This window comes from Urocitellus parryii, chromosome 5 (genome assembly GCF_045843805.1).
Source record: "Urocitellus parryii isolate mUroPar1 chromosome 5, mUroPar1.hap1, whole genome shotgun sequence".
NCBI lineage: Eukaryota > Metazoa > Chordata > Mammalia > Rodentia > Sciuridae > Urocitellus > Urocitellus parryii.
The window spans coordinates 38,788,199-38,807,062 of NC_135535.1; the positions used below are offsets into that span (position 1 = coordinate 38,788,199).

At 36.3% G+C, this 18,864-nt stretch overlaps 1 protein-coding gene across 1 annotated transcript in view; it reads right to left on the reverse strand.

Moving 5' to 3' along the window:
- Positions 1-18,864, reverse strand: part of Syt1 (synaptotagmin 1) — a 352,023-nt gene that overhangs the window by 79,612 nt on the left and 253,547 nt on the right. The window lies entirely within an intron of this gene.

An 18,864-nucleotide genomic window follows, 5' to 3' on the forward strand; every position in this document is an offset into this window, starting at 1 on the left:
GGGCTAGGATATCTGTGGAAGTTTCCTGGAGAAGTAGATACTTGAGTTGAGACTTTTTTTAAATTTAGTTTTTTGCTACTTTATGCCAAATTTAAAAAGGAAGGGCAAAATAAGAAAAAAGACAAAAATGCTATGTGCCTTTCAGCTCATACCTCTGAGGCATGACTTCTGAAATGATTAAAAGTAAATTAAAACTGCCCAGGAACTCACTGGCTATATGTGATGTCTTCCCACCAGGAAGCTGCAGCTTGGGGTTTCATGGCTGCTCCTCTTGTGTTATGTAAACTTGCAAACCCTAGCTTTTCCTTTCTTTCCTTTATTATTTTTGTCATTGGAAAGAATGCAAATTCCTTCTAGACATTTTCCAGAAGAAATAAGAAACATCCTTTAAAAAATGAATAAAGAGCAGTTGTTTTTTTGCTCATTAGGGCATTTGCTGTTTATCTATGAAGTCACAGGGATTTGCATGTGTTGGCATTTGCAGGCCCAGTTGGATAGTGTTACTTTGTCAAAATAATCTATAGAGCGTATTAATTGTGAGTCAACTGATGATCACTTTGTGGCTCAAAAGCGTTTATCATCTTCTAGAGCTGAGGTTTCTAGGTTTAGGGATTAGAGCCAATTGAAATTACCATGTGCACAGTCTAGACAGTGGGATGTTGTGGGTAGGCGGGCAGGCTGGTACTGCTGGTGCCAGGAGCTGGGACCTGCCATTTCTTCACTCTGTGACCTTGAGCATGTCACTAAACTTTTCCAAACCTTTGTTTTCTCATTTATATATGGGATAATTGAGACCGAGCTCATGGAATTATGGTTAGGATTAAATAAACCAAATTAGTAAATACTTAGCATCGTCTGGATTCTAGTTATTATTTTATTAACAGTACTAGTCTTTCATTCTTATTTTAAGAAAAAAAAGCTCATTCTTGATAGAGGTAATTGTTTTTAATAGACATGTTCTTTCTTGTGCTTTAGGCCAGGTGTGGTCTTTTAGAGCTTTAATTCTCATGCAGAACACAACTGTTTTAGGAGATTTAGCAAGTTAGCATCCTAACCTGTGGCAGGTGGGCAGGTTACCCGATCCCTAACCCTAACCATTTTCTTTTTAAAATTTTTTTTTTAAATTGTAGATGGACACAATATGTTTATTTTATTTGCTTTTATTTTAATATGGTGCCGGGGATCAAACTTGGTGCCTCATGTATGAGTGGCAAGCGCTCTACCACTGAGCCACAACCCCAGCCCCAGTATTTCTTTTTATTTCTTTTTTGGTGGTACTGGAAATGGAAACCAGATCCTTGTATATGCTAGGCAAGTGCTCTACCACTGAGCTGTACCCCCAGCCCTCCTAACTAGTATTTGTGACACTCACTGCTACCCTTTGCCTAGCAACTAATAATGAAAGATCCAAGAATGGATTGCCATTGTGTACACGTATTGATCCCAGTATAGATCTTTATAGCTAGCAAGAGTAAATTCAGTTCTTTTCAGACATATTTCCAGGCAGGTATGGTGTCTGCTCTAAGTCTTGTCTTTTGGAGTTTGCACATCTGTAGTTTCTTGAATCATTTCTTAACTATGATTGTATCTGTCCTCTGCATGACCCTGGTTTCCTGTTTGATTTGCTTCAGAAAATTAATGTCCCTCCTCTTCTGTGTGTTTCCAGAAATGAATATAATGTTCCAGGACTTCAGTATAGAGTGTAGGAGCTCTGTTGCTGGAGTCTCATCTTTGAAATGAATAATCTGAGTTGGTAATAAGATCTCACTCTTGTTTTACATTTCAGATGAAATAATTTTGGAATTTAAATGGAAAGTTAGAGAGGCAATGTCAAGAACAACCCATATCAAGAGTTTTTTTTTTTTAAAGGATCTTTTTGCTGACTCACCCAAGATAAAAATTCCATTCCTGAAATCTTACTTGCAAGCAAATATTAAATCCTTGCAACTTGAGTAACTAGTTCCTTCTGTAGCATTAAAGATCGCTAGACTAATTCAGATTTGACAAAACCCACAAAATTGCAAGAATCAAATCTGTATATGCTGTAATAGTAGGTGGGCAAGTTCTTAAGGATCTCTCTCTCTCTCTCATATATATAGGTCAGGTGTGGTCTTTTAGAGCTTTAATTCTCATGCAGAACGCAACTGTTTTAGGAGATTTAGCAAGTTAGCATCCTAACCTGTGGCAGGTGCGTAGGTTACCCCAACCTAAAAATTTTTTTAAATTGTAGATGGACACAATATATATATAATATACATATTATATATATAATACATATGAAATGACATTATATATATATATATATATATATATATATATAATCTGGCTTGAGGTTAGTATGTTTTTCTTTAGCTTGGGGTAAAATTACTTAGTTTTTAATCATATTGAATTGACTCCTCTTGTATGAATGCTAAAGACATCTTCATTAAAAAAAGCATTCCTGATTGTAATATGTTTGTAAAGAATTTTTCACTTAGGCTGATTCATACCTCATACTTTCATTTTTATATCTTAACATCCTGTGGAGCTTTGACACTTTCATATGGCTTCACAAAAGATATTGGCTTTGCAATTGGCTTAACCTTGGGGCCAGCTGGCTATTTGTTTGAGACAGGCACAGTTTAACACTACTGATGTGGGCAGATTTAGCACTTAGTCAACCCCCAAAACAAAACACAACAAAGCAAAAATCCAACAACCACCCACCCCTCAAAATACAAATCAGAGTAGCCCAAGGGAATCATTTCTATTGTAAGACTAATGCACAACAAAAATTTCATGGTTTTTAAAAATTATTATTTTTATTTTTTTTCTTAATTGTAGTTGGACACAATACCTTTATTTTATTTATATATTTTTATGTGGTGCTGGGGATTGAACCCAGCGCCTCGAATGTGCTCTATCGCTGAGCTACAACCCCAGCCCCAGTTTTCATGGTTCTTACCTAGATTCTTAGTAAATAGTTTAATGAGCTGCTTTTCCTATTGGGAAGTTGAGCAATTCATTTAAGGTGAAGGCTAGAGAGCAGGTGCATAGTCCAACCAGAGTTTTCTCCTTTTTTTTGAGATGTCAGTATGGGCCCAGACTGAGAATGTGCTTGATATAGAAAATGAAATTTCAGCTAGAGAAAAATAAGCTGAAGAGGGTCAAAGGGTCTTTTAAGGATGTAGAAGTTTACATGGGTATTTTCCTTGTTTTTGGTGTTGATTTTGCTTGTGGATATTTGAGAATTGTGGAGATTAAGTGTGAGTTGAAGTCTTGACCACTCAATTATGCATCAACAATAAGCAATGACTGTGGATTCATATTGTATCCAATTAGGTATTTATTAGTTAGGGTACAATTATTAGGCAAGACAACAGGGAATTGCTCTGGGACCAGGCTCTGCCACTTCTAGTCAAATTAACATAGCAACTGCAGGTTCCATCTCCGTGGTATTTCATTTTAGAGAGGAGTTTGTCCAGCAACCAGGCACGAACTTGATAATTAGAATGACAGAGGTTCTATTCTTCCTCTTTGTTCCTACTTGTTGGCCTAATTAGCTGTGTTTGTCTTGGACCCATTATCATAAAAAAAAGCACTTGAAAGAAAACTCTGCTATCTTAAATAATTCAAATTATTAGCTTTTTAAGAACCCGAAGGTCCAAATAAACTAGTCAGCCCTTTATATCCATGGATTCAACCAGCTGTGGATTGAAACTATTTTAAAAAATTACATCTGTACTGAACATGTACAGACTTTTCTTGTCATTATTCCCTAAACAATAGAGTATAACAACTACTTGCATATGGCATTTATACTGAATTAGGAATTACAAGTAATCCAGAGATGATGTAAAATATAAAGGAGGCTATGCATAGGTTATATATGCAAATACTATGTCATTTCATATAAGGTGGGGAGGATGGAGGAGCTTGGAACCAATTCTCCAAAGAAACATACTACTGATTTTATTTCATATCTCCTGGGAACTGTGGCCAAATAGTAACAGGAGAGGGGAGGAGAATTTTCTGGTTAGCATTTGGATGTCCTCATATGTAATTTTAAGTGGATAACTGCCATTCAAATAGGGAAGAGGAATCCGTTAAAGACTTGCACACATAGTGTATTTATATCAGCCATATAGAAAAACAGGTTATCCAAGAACCAGGATACAGTGAGAAAAAATAGGTGTTAACCAAGAATTGTCCTTTGCTTAGAAATAACCAAAATGTATATGATACTTTCCTTTCAGCTTCCACCTAATGTTATTTCATTTGTTTATCAGCCACATGGGCTGTCTTTCATACCCCAGTTTTATAAATGAACAGACTGAGGATCAGAAAGATTAAGGGCTTCAGTCCCAGTTTTTGCAATTCCAGTTGCTGTTCCCTTTCCATGCATCCTGCTGTCTCTCAGGAGAGGATGTGTTTATGGCTGAGTTACAACTCCACTGGAGACCAAGGAAGAAGGACAAATGCTGGCATTTTCTGATAGGTATTTATTATTAGGCTTTGCCCTGTAATACTTGCTAAATCATGCCTTAGGTATGGCTCTTGGCAAGGTCAGGGCACATATAAAGCATTCTATAAAGTTAAATTCCTGTTGGGAGGCTTTTAAGGTTTTTATATTTTAATGAAGTTATTAAAATGAAAGTTCAGACTTGCATAATTCATAAGCATTCGCTGCCTCTTTTAAAATCTCTGCCAGTAAACATTTTTTTGAAATTTTAATATAAAATATGAACATGTATTTTGGTGAAGAGTAAAATAGATGTCTAGTTGTAGTAAACTGGAGCTTACTATCATATAACCCTTTTAGCTAGTTTCATTTACAGTATTTTTCCTGCATTAAAGATGGGGTTGTAAAATTCAAGATGTTTTTTATATAAACACCTTGAATTGGCAAGCGTTAGTAAAAGCAGATTAAAAATGTTCAAGTGGTTTGGTAAAGTCTAGAAATTGGGAGATTCTTTGAAAAATGCTGGCTTTGCCTTTTGTAAGGGCATATAATTTTACAAGTTTTAATGATTGTCATAGGTATCTTCAAGTTGCTATCGTAACAATGCTGCTGGATTGAATGTTTGAATGGATTCAAACTCTGACAAATATAGCTGATGACAGTCTGAAAATCTACAAGCTAATGACCTGATTTTCTTCTTCTTCTTCTTTTTTTTTTTTTTTGTACTCTTTGCAATCAATCCAGGTTGTCTTTTTAAGCAACACATTTTTAGGTTTTGAACTTAGGGTAATTGCATTTTACTTTAAAATCCTTTCTTATTTAGATGCATGATGAGACTGGATAAATGTAACATTTACTTCTCAACAACAGAACCCAGTAGTAGAAGCAATAGCTAGTAAATTTTAGGATCATTAAAATAACGAAAACTTCCCCCATTATTTTTCTTTTTCCTATTGATATGTAGGAACTCTTTGTATCAGGAATATTAGTATTGCGTATATTTATGGAGGGGAAGCCTTTCTTCAATCTGTTATTTGTGTTTTAATTTAATTTTTGGCTTTAACATTTGTAAGAAACTGACATCTTCATTATATGATTTCCCTGTCCAAGAGCACATATTCTTCTCTTCTGCTCTTGAGTCCTTTGGTGAAATTAAATAGTTTTCCTAATGAAGTTATATTGATAAGGAACTACTAATCATATGATGATATATGCAAAGAGATGTTATGTAACTAGTAGATATAGTGCAAGATCAACATATGTTGGCCTGAAAGATCCCTAGTATGTATTGTTACAGGTGAAAAAAAAATTTCAGAATGTTTTTATTATCCCATTTTTAAAATGCACATATACTTGTATGTATATATGTGTGGTTAATCAATATAGTTAGAAAAGAAAATCTGGAAGAGGATAAAATTTCAAATAGCTTCTTTGTCAGTAGATAACCATGGGATCTTGTAGTTCTGTATATCTGTATCTTAGTTTGGCAAGTGCACTATCACTAAATATGCATTCAGCTCTTTTTTTTCTGGGAATAATTCTTTTACCTGGGAATAATTTGTGAATTCATAATACTGTCATATTGTTGGCTGACATCAATAGTTTGAAATCTATACATCTCTAAAGTCAATCAATTCTGTTATTTTCCTTTTGGGTAAAAGTAGTTTCAAAATGTTTCAGAAGGTATAAAAGAAATATCATATTTTTAAGTTAAAAAGCCAATTTCCTAAGTAAACACTTGAAATCATTTATTTTTGGAAGAAAAAAGTGATGGAAGCCTTCCTAGTTTTCCAGCAATCACTGAGAATAATGTGCATCAAAAGTTAGGCCATTAGTAATTCAAAAAGGCAACCAGCTGCTGTGGTCTTTTGACTTCCTTTTATAAAGAGCTAGTCTATAAAGCAATGGACAAGGAAGATTCTGAGTCATTGCCTTATCTATTCATTCTGGGCAAAAGATGTGACCAGGGGATCATTCACTGTCTTTACTTCTTCTCTGGAAAATGTCTTTATGACAGCCATTGAGGTATAACTACAGTAATGTGTGCATTTCTGTGTCACTCTCTCCTTTTATCTTTTGAAGACAGTCTGCTACATTTTTTTTTAAACCACTAAAGGAGGTGGTGGAAGGGGCTCCTAAAGGGAAGAATGAGGTAAAATCTCCTGATAATGCTAGCTAAAATGACCAATAAATTTCAAGAATTACGTTTTCTGGTTTTATTTATTTCCCAGCTGCTATTTCTATTATAATAAGATTAATACTGTGTGATGCCAAAAGAACTTCATTGAATGGAAACAAGTCAGATCAGTTGGAAGATGAAGACAAAATAAGCAGTTAGATTGGTAGAGCTTAAAAATTCATAACTGGATGCTCAGGCAAGGTATGTTAGGTTAATTTCTCCACATATATGCTCTGGGCTCTGAGAATGTAAACAAATTGACACAATCCTTGTTCTCAAAGTAGTTATTAGTACAGCAGGTGGCAGACTATGGAGAAGAGGGAAGAGAGTATGCATTTGTAACTGAGATTAGGTATAAAGGATTAAGGGGCCAAATATAAGAGTATAACCTTTCAGACATGAAATGACTATAATAAAGTACAATTGTTAAAAAGATTGTTTTTGATGTTTCTTCTTCTCTGAGCATTATGACAGTGTTTGCAACTCAGAACTTTGCATGTTTTGGTCACGTAACTATTGTAGCTTTATTAGCAGAAATCCTATAGCTTCATAAAAGGAAGAGAAAAATGGTATAGACTTTCATATGTTTTAAATAGTTTTTTTTTTTTTTTAAGGAAAAACTCTTTGCCAGACATGGACAACGTATCTTGTAAGAACCTGCTTAATTTTTTTTTTTAAATGAGAGTATTTGGGGTACTATTTCTGTTCACCCAGTGATCTATTAGAATTGTGACCCTCTCTGTTCCTTTTCTGTGTACTGAATGGAGAAGGGTTGAGGTTGTGGCTCAGAGGTAGAGCTCTTGCCTAGCGTGTGTGAGGCACTGGGTTAGAAGGGGACAGGCATGTCCCCTTGGCTCAGGATGCAAATGCAGCCATTCTAGGTTGAATTAGTGCGATGCACAGCTGTGGGGCTGTTTCCGATGGTCTCATGTGAAAGCACAGGAGGTTCCTTTGGTACAGCACAAAGTAAAGGTTCAGAATTGTTCCTTTTTAAGTTTATAGTACAGGACACACTCATACATTTATTTTCTGTCTTATATTTCAATCTCTTTCAGCTCCTAGAGCAACACCTCTTTACTACCCAACTGCAAAGTAGCAAAGAAAATTTGACAAAGAATTTTCGAGTAGAAAAGTACCTTTGAGTACTGAATGGCCCTCCCTTTTATCTGTTCCCTTTCAAACATCAAGGTCACTTCCTAAGCCTGGTATTGTGGCTGATGATGAACAGGTAGGTATTACTCTAGCTTTACCTTTCATGATTTTTAGACTTTAATCATATCTCTGCTTAGCCTTCCTTTTCCAGACTACAAAGTCCCAAACTTCTTAGCCTGTCCTCACAAACAGCTCCTTCATCCTTCTGTTTTAGCTGCCCTTCTGTGGCAGCAGGTTCTCTAACACCTCTGTCCTTCCTGAGGTGAGCAACCATAATCCCTGGGCAAACTCAAGTCTTCAACAAGGGTAGGATATTCCCCAGCTACCCGCCCTTATTTATAAAATATTCTAGGACAACATCTCCCTTTTTTGGGGTAGAAGTACACATGGAGAAGGTCTCCCATGTATGTGCTATGTGACCTTTTTTTCCATTGAAAACGGACCCTCTTATTCTACATTCTAATTTGGATCGTCTTTTTCTTTCAATGTATTAATTGGAAGCTTGCCCACCATAAAGCTGGTGCCAGCTTTCTGTCACTGACAAAATACCTGAGACAAACAACTTAGAGGGAAGAAAGGCTTATCCTGGCTCACAGTTTGAGTGGGTTGTCAGCTAGCTCTGTTGCTTTTGGGCTTGGGGTGAGCAGAATATCATGGCAGGGACACAGTCACTCAGCTCATGGCAGGCAGGAAGCAAAGAGAGAGATTGGAAGGGGCTGGGTCCCAGTATGTCCTTCACACAGCTCAATGAGCTAACTTTCTTCCACCAGCCCTACCTTCTAAAGTTCCCCCACCTCTCAATAGCACCACATGCTGATTACCTTTGGGGACCATTTTCAGATCCAAACTGCAGCAAAGCTCATCTACTACATTTTAGCTTGCTCCGCCTTGTAAGATGTTTTCATTTGCCTACTGAGCTTGGCATTTCAATGCCTTGAAACATTTATGTCACCTCCAGAATCAGGAGTTTCAAGGTGACTTGAAAAATGTCCCAGTACAGATCTCTTTGGAATTCGCTATTTCTACTTCTCCATCTGTGGATTTCTCTTGTTAATATATTCCAGCTGAGCTCTATTTCCCCAGGAAGTTGTCTATTGCAAGTCTGATTTATTCTTGTTTGTTTTCAGTCCAACATATTCAATTTTTACATTTAAATATGTAGCTTTGACTCACAAAATCCTATAGCAATTTATAGGGGTTGTAGGCATTTGAAGTCTCATATCATATTGTCACTTCTTCCTAGGGCAAACACACACAACCTTCTGGAATTAGCCTGTGTTAACACACAGTGGGAGGTCAAGTTCTTCATCAGTATCTTTCTTCCATATGAAAGGCATCCAGATTCCTTAGACTTGAACCCTTTCGCCTCATGTTCAGCAACATCTCTTCCCCTTTACCACTAACTCAAACAGCTGGAACATCATTGTCTTGTATCTCATCCTCTTTAGTGTACAAAGTACCAGTCACTAAAACAACACATCAATCTCTACCCAAGGAATAAAGAGAGAAGATCCTTTTCAGCTTGGAAATAATATATTAATATTCCAGTCTTAAGCATCGATTGATCCTGCTTTTACTGTCTAACCAAATAATTTTAAGTAACTATTTGTGACTTTTACAATGGAATTTTAGTTTGGATATAAAGGATATTTGGAGTCAGGTAGGCTCTTTGGACAGCTTCCAAACTATAGCATATAGTTAGCTACCTGCTCTTTAGGTTGACCCCCATGAGAAAGAATAAGGACTTACAATCATGTTTTATTCATGTAGCCTGAAGACACACTATTGGGTCTGACATCTCAGCTTTGCCAAATACTAATTCTATGACCTTGGGCAAGTTATTTACTTCTTTGTGCTTCAGTTCCATAAATAGAGTAGCCTAAAAAATAGTCTGTACTTCATAGGTTTATAATGTGGATTAAATCAGTTAGCATTTGTAGGGAATTTAGAACAGTTTGTTCTTACATTGTACTATGTAAGGGTCTGCTATGAATTTCATTCCTACACCTAAGGATGGGCATGGTGCCTGGCACAGAACAGGTATCACTCTTATTGACCCCAGGTATGGTGAAGGATAGATATCAATCATCTGCTGGCCAGAGGACTGAAGAGGCTTTGCACAAACTGTTCTCAACTAATACATTTCAGCTTGTCACTTGTTTCTTTTATTTATCTGCTTTTTTCATTTCCTTAAAATGACTATGCCTAAACTTCCTTTAGACAGTCTATCTCTCCGTATGGTAGCACCAGTATATGTGTCTGGCTTGACTATAACCTTTAAAATATCTCACTGTCTAGAACAATGCAGTGTCAAGAGCTATCATTTCTTTTTTAGATCAATATGTTCAGATTTTAGGGATTCAGATTATTTTATCAATATTGTAATTAAGCACTTTTGAAGTGTCCCAGAATTAATTTTATATTGTAACATTCAAGCCTAAAATCATGGTGAAGCTTCTGACATCATGGCCAACTTATTATGCATATTCCTGCCCCATTAGCTCAATAAGATGCCAGTTTATTTGCATATTATTGCTTGACCCCGATAGATATCATGGCCAATTAATTTGCATATCCCTATCTAATTGGCTCAAATAAGATTTTGCCATTTTATTTATTGGCCTAGCTCCCAGACTAGTGGCTTTTAGTTCAAATCAATTGAATTTGGAGTGGTTTTCTTTGTTATGCTTTCTGCACCAATGGACAGACAGATAAGGGTGGTGGTCAAGGGCATTAGGGAATGACTTCAGAATGTGTAGAGGAAACATCTGCTTTTATCTTCTCTTTCAGAGGAAGAGACTGAAGGGGGAAAAAATAAGAATGATTTAGACAGGTAGGCAAAGTATTTTTCAGGGAGGAGGATGCTGGAACTGATAAAGAAAACAGGACTTGTTATTTGAGAAAATTCCAGTATATAAGGCAGAGGATGTATTCTATATCACTGACAACAAAATTCTGACTTAGAACTTGGTTGATTTGGCTCTCTGCTAAAATTATGATATAGCATTCAAGCCTCTAGAGGGTAGTTTTAAATTTAAGGCACATGAGAATAACAGAACTGGGAGGGGGAGGCTTGTTTGAAATCTTTGAAATCTTAAATTTTAACATGTCCCCTGGGCGATTTTAATGGAAGTAGGCAAAATATCACATCTTCATAAATATTGCTTAAGGGAATGATCTGCCTCTGCTGATTGATGGTTTCTATGTGGAATCCAGTGGTTACCTAGGTTTAGGTGAGTTCTTTCCTAAATGACTTTAAATCTTTAAATCTGGCTGTATTTCCCAAATTAGATTTTCTGCAACCGTAGAAAGGTAGCTAGAAGAAAGACAAATCCTTGAGCAACTTATTAAAACAAAAAAAGTTTCATTTTAGAGAAAGGAGAGAGTAATTGTGGGAAAGGGGGAGGGAGACAGGGTGCTCTGTCTCTGCATACTGACAGTCTGACATATGCTGACTCCTAGGTCTTCCTCCCTACATCCTTTCCTTCAAGCAGTTGCTGTCATTTTTGAATTTCACTGTCCCTTTCATTTGGAGATGCTTTGGGAAACCTCTCCTACACTCCCTCCCTTTGTTTTTTATAGTACATATTTCACAGTGGTAGGGCAGGACTAAGCTTGGCCAGAGAAGTCTGGGGTTAAGCACAGGACATAGGAAAAGAAAGATGACAAAGGGGAATACTTCCAGCCACTCTCTCTCAACCCCTATTGCTCCCCAGCCCTCCGGTGTCCCTGACCTGATTCCTCCTCATAGCCACCTCTTCAGCTCCTTGATGTGCAGGAGGCTGATGGAATAAATGCATATGGTGATTTCAGTCCATTACATATGCTTTCTCAGCACCCTCTTGACCCCATTCTTGACATACTTTTATTTAATTTTATTTTTCTTACAATTTAGGTGATTACAAACCTTATCAAGTGGACAGGAGTGCAAACTTTTTGCCCTTGTTGATTTGCTTTGGCTCTTAGTAGTGTAAACACTTGGAAAAATCTGTAAAGAACTGTGTGCTGGCGTCCGGGAACAGGGGGAGTAGAATAGGTCTATGAGGCAGCATTCTGCTTCATATTGACCCAGGCAAGAAGGGCAATATGCCAAAGGCACAAGGGAGGTGAGAAAGTCAATTTGTGATTCTGAGAAGACTAGGAAGGGGGTGCCCTGGAGTTGTTAGGATTATTCATAGAGGTTTATATGCAGGAACATTCTAAGAATACCTCAATTTCAAACAATCTTTGCAGCCTCCATTTCTAGCCTTACCTACCTTGAGAACCTCATCTTGGTATTTCAGCTCCAGGTAGAGGAGGCACCTTTAGTAAGCAAGACACTTGATTTTATTAGGCAGAAGATTTGATTTTCCTTTAAGTTCCAGGCAAAAAAACAGGCAAAAAACAAACAAAAACAAAGCTTACTCATATTACTCTGTATTAACTTGCCCCTGAAAAACAGTATTGTTGTCCTAACTTGATGTGGGTAGGAGGTTGTGGGGAAAGTCAGATGGTACAGTGGAAAATGTTCTGCATTGGGTACCAGGGGACATGAACTTCAGTTGTACCTACAAATCTTTTAACTTTGAATGTTAAGCTAATTGCAAGTATTTAGTTTTAGTCTATGTGCCACATGGAGCGAGATGTTTATACACATCATCTAAAATCTTCAAGTTTTAATTTTCTCACTGGTAAAATTGATAATAATACCTTCATAAACTACCTAACAGGTCTATCATGAGAACCACAGGAAGAAAACAAAGAAAAGGAATTTTACATTAGAAAGCATTCTATAATTAATAATGTGATTAATAGTTAAAAGTATTATCTGATTTCAGTTGTAAAATAGAACTTCTACTTAATTGTGTCCATTTTGCAGATTTAGAAGTTTACCTTTTTCTTTATTAAATAAAAAGCTTGGATAATTTAATTTTAATTGTAGGAACCGAACTTATAGATCTCAGATTTCTCATTAAGATTGTATTTAGAAATCTCAAATTTCTGAGATAACCAAAAAAAAAAAAAAAAAAAAAGAAAAGAAAAACCCCAAATCAAAACAGAACTTGAGGCATGTAATTCCTGTGACATCAATAGGAACAAAAAATTCAATTAGGAGCAAAGTGTCTGGTTACTTTCTGATGTGGGAATCCACACAGGTACAAATTGAATCTTAAAAACCAGTAAAACTTGAAACTATGAGACATACAATCTCAAGCCTTTGGGAATTCTCAACTTTTCTAAAGGCTTCACTTTCTTAGACCTCTTAAGTTTCTTTCACAATTTTCCCTAATAGAAGAGAGTTATAATTTTTAAAAATCATTTTCTAAGAGATTTATTCCTAATAGACAGGTATATAAAAGGCAGTGAAGATCATGAGAGACTCTATATTTATTAGGCAGAAGACTTGATTTTCCTCTAAGTACCATCCAAAACCAAAACAAAATAACAAAACAAAACCTACTCACATCCTTCGGTACTAATTTCCCCTGAAAAACAGTCTTTGTAGTTTGTAAGATCTAATATGAACAGTTAGATTTAGATATCTTCTTCTCCTCCTCCTCCTCCTCCTCCTCTTCTTCTTTTTTTCTTACAAGTTCTTGAGAATTGGAATGCAAAGGATTCAAAGTAAGGATCTACAGTAGAGAAGCTACTAGTTCCATTAGGCTTGTCCCTGTGAGGTAGGAAGGCCTGAGATTTGTATCATTTGCTTCATGGATATATAAGATAGAGATATAATCTTTGTGCAGTGCATTTTGAATTCACTACATAGGAGGAAAATAAACTGACCCTATCAGAGAGTAGTAAGAAAAATTACTTTAAAAAGGTTTTCTTGGATCCTCCAAGTATAGAATCATGTCCTCAGCAATTAATGATAGTTTGAGTTCTTCTTTTTCTATTTGTATCCCTTTAATTTCTTTTGTCTGTCTAATTGCTCTGGCTACAGTTTCAAGGACTATGTTGAATAGAAGTGGTACAAGAGGGTATCCCTGTCTTGTTCCAGGTTTTTTTTTTTTTTTTTTCCATTTAGAATGATGTTGGCCTTGGGTTTAGCTTTTACAATGTTGTTTTACATAGATAGCTTTTACAATGTTGAGGTATGTTCCTACTATTCCTAGTTTTTCTAGTGTTTTGAACTTGAAAGGGTGCTGTATTTTGTCAAATGCTTTCTCTGTGTCAATTGATAAAATCACAGGATTCTTATCTTTAAGTCTATTGATGTGACGAATTATATTTATTGATTTTTGTATGTTGAACCAACCTTGCCTCCCTGGAATGAACCTCACTTGATCATGGTGCACTATTTTTTAAAATGTTTTTTGTATGTGATTTGCCAGAATTTTATTGAGAATTTTTGCAGCAATGTTCATCAAGGATATTGGTTTGAAATTTTCCTTTCTTGATATGTCTCTGTCTGGTTTTGGTATCAGAATGATACTAGCTTTGTAGAATGATCTTAGAAGGATTCCTTTCTTTTCTATTTCATGGAATAATTTGAGGAGTATTGGTATTAATTCTTCCTTGTAGGTCTTCTAGAACTCAGCTCTGAATCCATCTGATTCTGGGCTTTTCTTGGTTGGTAGGCTTTTGATGGCATCTTCTATTTCCTAGCTTGAAATTCTATACTTAGAAGATTAAAAAACCTCCACTAGAAAACTTTTAGAATTAATTAATGAAGTCAGCAAAGTAGCAGGATATAAAATCAATATCCATAAATCAAATGCATTTCTGTACATCAGTGATGACTCCTTGAAAGAGGTATTAAGAAAACTGCCCCATTCACAATAGCCTCAAAAACCATAAAATACTTGGGAATTAGCAAAAGAGGTGAAAGACCTTTACAGTGAAAACTACAGAATACTCAAGAAAGAAATTAAAGAAGACCTTAGAAGATGGAAAGATCTCCCATACTCTTGGATAGTCAAAATTAATATTGTCAAGTTTTAATTTTAAAATGGCCATACTACCCAAAGCACTATACAGATTCAATGCAAATTAAATTAAAATCCCAATGTCATTCCTTATAGAAATAGAAAAAGCAATCATGAAATTCATTTGGAAAAATAAGAGACCCAGAATAGCCAAAGCAATCTTTAGCAAGAAGAAAGAAGCAGGAGGCATCATAATACCAGACCTTAAGCTATATTATAAAGCTATAGTAACAAAAATGGCATGATATTGGTACCAAAATAGACATGTAGACCAGTGGTATAGAATAGAAGTCACAGAGACAAATCCACATAAATACAATTATCTCATACTAGACAATGGTGCCAAATACATACATTGGAGAAAAGATAGCCTCTTCAACAAATGGTGAGGGGAGAACTGGAAACCTTTATTGCAGCAAAATGAAACTAAACCCCTATCTCTTACCATGCATAAAATTCAACTCAAAGTGGATCAAGCAAGGACCTAGAAATTAGACAAGAGATCCTGTGCCTAATAGAGGAAAAACCAGGCCCAAATCTACATCATGTCATATTAGGCTTTGACTTCCTTAACAAGACTTCTAAAAGAGCAAGAAATAAAATCAAGAATTAATGAATGGGATGGTCTAAAACTAAAAAGCTTCTTCTCAGCAAAAGAAACAATGAGGTGAAGAGAGACCTTACATTTGGGGAGCAAATTTTTGCCACACACATGTCATATAGAGCATTAATCTCCAGGGTATATAAAAACTCAAAAAAACTTAAAGGCACACTCATACATTGCTGGTGGGACTGCAAATAGTGCAACCACTCTGGAAAGCAGTATGGAGATTCCTTAGAAAACCACCATTTGACCCAGCTATCCCAATCCTCGATCTATACCCAAAGGACTTAAAATCAGCATACTGTAGTAACACAGCCACATCAATGTTCATAGCTACTCAATTCACAATAGCTAAACTGTGGAAGCAACCTAGATACCCTTCAGTAGATGAATGGATAAAGAAACTGTGGTGTATATACACCCCAGCATTAAAAGACAGTAAAATCATGGCATTTGCAGGTAAATGGATGGAGTTGGAGAATATCATGCTAAGTGAAGTTAGTTAGTGCCCAAAATACCAAATGCCGAATGTTCTCTCTGATAAGTGGATGCTGATCCCAAACGGGGAGGAGGGAGGCATGGGAAAATGGAAGAACTTTGGGCAAAGGGGAGGGAGGTTGAGGAGGGAACATAGGAGCAGAAAAGAGATGGACATCATTACCCTAGGTACATGTGAGACTGCACATAGGGTGTGACACTACATGTGTAAAACCAGAGAAATGAAAAGTTGTGCTGCAATTGTGTACAATGAATCAAAATACATTCTGGTGTGCTATAAACCTAATTTAAATAAATAAATAAATAAGTTTTCTTATTTTTTTCAATGTATTGCTGATTAATTCCTTATCTTGTCTTAATTCACTACTGGGTCTATTCAAAACATAGGCTTACTGATTTGCCTGAATTGATCAGACAATTCTATCAAATGGATGAATTGTTTTTTCCCCATTGAATCAAGCAAGTTTTTAAACCATCTGTTGTTTTCACATTTTGCATAGTTATCCCAAGATTTGATAAAGTCAGTAATAGAAATAATTACAGAAATATTTAATGAGCACTTAGTTGTTTCAGGTTCTGTGCTGTCACTTAGTTCTCAAAATAAACTTATCTGCAGTGTCCCCTTATCACTCTGCTTCATGGATAATGCAAGTGAGGTTTAGAAGAGCTACATAACTTGTTCAATGTTAAATTGCTAGTAGTGGCAGAGTTGGATGTAAACATGGGAAAAACATCCCACTTTGGTTCCAATTAACTAGCCATTTCCAGTAAATGCAGTTTGGCGTTTGGATTACCTGAAATGATCTTATTATATAATTTTGGTCTCCTTGTACGTAGGTCAGCTTACTTTGAGACAGACCATCCAAATGCTTAAAGTTGTTTTAATGGTAAGTAGGTTAAACAAATTTGAAATGCAGGACTTGTTTTTTCAGGCCATACCTCCTTTGTAAATAATTCATTATTCATTCAGCAGCTATGCTCAGTGCTACCAGTCAGTGAGAGCATTGTGAGAGACATAAATACAGAACGCAGCCTAGTGAGAGAGAAGTGCGATGTTACAGAGGTGTGAACAAACTGCTAGTGGCATTTAAAAAGACAAAGATTTATTTTAGTGGGATGGATCAGAAAAGGTTTTACAGAGTCCCACCACCTAAAACTTTCTCTCTCCCCATGTGATCCCATGCTTTGCTTCTGCTCCTCTTCCAGGTTGTTTCCAAAATGTCACCTACTCATCAGGCCTTCCCTTACCACCCCATTTACATAACTTCCAACATTATTTACCATCTTACCTGCTTTACTTCTCCATAGTACTGGTCACCTCACTATATGCTTTTTCATTTATTGACTTCTTATCTGTCTCCCCACATTAAAATACAAGCTGTAGGAGGGCAGAGCCTTTTGTTGGTTTTGTCCACTAAAGTGAATCTCGTGCTTGCACAATGAAAGAAATAATACTTCAACTGGACCTGCAGAATGGGTAGGATTGAGCTAGATATTGGTTGAAGAGAGGGAATTCCAGGTAAAGGAAACCTCCTAAGCAAAGAAAGGTAGCAAGTCGCACTGTGAATTTGGAGAAGAGTGTGATTGTCCATTGGGTTGCAGTGAGATATGGTATGACATAGTCTGAAATCACCTACATTATGTGGTTACAGTGGTTATGATTTAATTCAGCAGGCAGCAGGAAGCCCTTAAAATTTGACCTCTTTAAGCGTATTTGCACCTTAAGTATCTTCATTTAATATCTAATAATTAAACAAAATCATTCCAGGTAATTCAAGTGTCGGGGTGGAGCTAGGTTGTGTGGGTTCTGAAACTAATAAAGTTTTGATGATTTTCTTTAGAGAAAAGGATACAAAAGTTTGAATCTTAAATTAGATCTGACCTCTGAGTGTACCCCTTTCCTGTCACACTGGTGTGTTAGTACAGTGGGTGGTAGGAGCCATCCGGGATTTCCTTCCTTTGCTGGGCTTGTTAGCAGTAAGAAATATATGTAATATATGGCTATGAATGGAAGCCATGTACATATAGCCTGCTAGACCCAGGTTTCCTTAGCCAAATCCTGAAAATGCCTATAGCTTCTCTGATATAATGGAATAAGAAGGGATGGATGATGAAGGAAAAGTCATGTGGAAAGAGACAGCAAATTGTGATTAAAAATGGCAGCTGAAATGTCTGTGACCATGGGAACTTTATGAACTTGAGAGAAGCCGGTACAAGTAAGGGGCCCTGAATCTTTACTGCCTTCATGGAAACACTGCTGTGGAACTCTGCTGAAGGACCCAGGATAAACTAGGAAGACTAAGGGAGTACTGGATGTGGTGATGAGAGGATGGTTGGCATGGAAGTTAGGAAAGGAGTCTATGAGGAACCATTACTGGAACCATTAATGGCACATGGCTATTGAACCAGAAGAGCTGGAAAGGTCAAGGTATGTGAAGACCTTAGGATACTAAGTAGTAATCTGAGAGCACACTGTAATTGTAGTAAAAAATTTTCTCTGCATATTTTTCACTAGGCATATTAAATATTTTTCATATTTTCAGAGGAAACTGCGCTCATTGCTCCAAATTTGCTTTGTCATGCTGTTAAGGCAACGAAACAGGACATTATTTAATAGGGTCTTGGTGATGGGAAAGAATTAGTGTATCTTCCCCAGGTGGCTTATTTATAAAGAGAAGTAAACTTAGGTACAAGGGGAAATTGGTTGACAAATTAGTGGGTTAGTAAGTGGAAATTCAACTTTAGCATTTTTTAGCTGTTGTGCTTTAGAATATAAGATCACCATGCTGTATTAGTGTGACCTTTTGAAGTTTGCAATACTTTTATTAGAGAAAATGTTGAGTAACAAGTAGTATCCATTGTAAATCTGTGGACAGAATCAGTGTCAACTGTAGTCTACTTATGATGACCTTGTAGTGTATCAGGAAAATTCTTCACACTTTAATGATTTACTGGAACATTAAAAATATAATTGATTTAATCATACAGAGGAGAAAAAATTATGTTCAACCATGAAAATGACAAGTCCTTGACTTGACTTTGCTTTGGAACAAGAATGTACTTCATCCACTCTTTATTATTA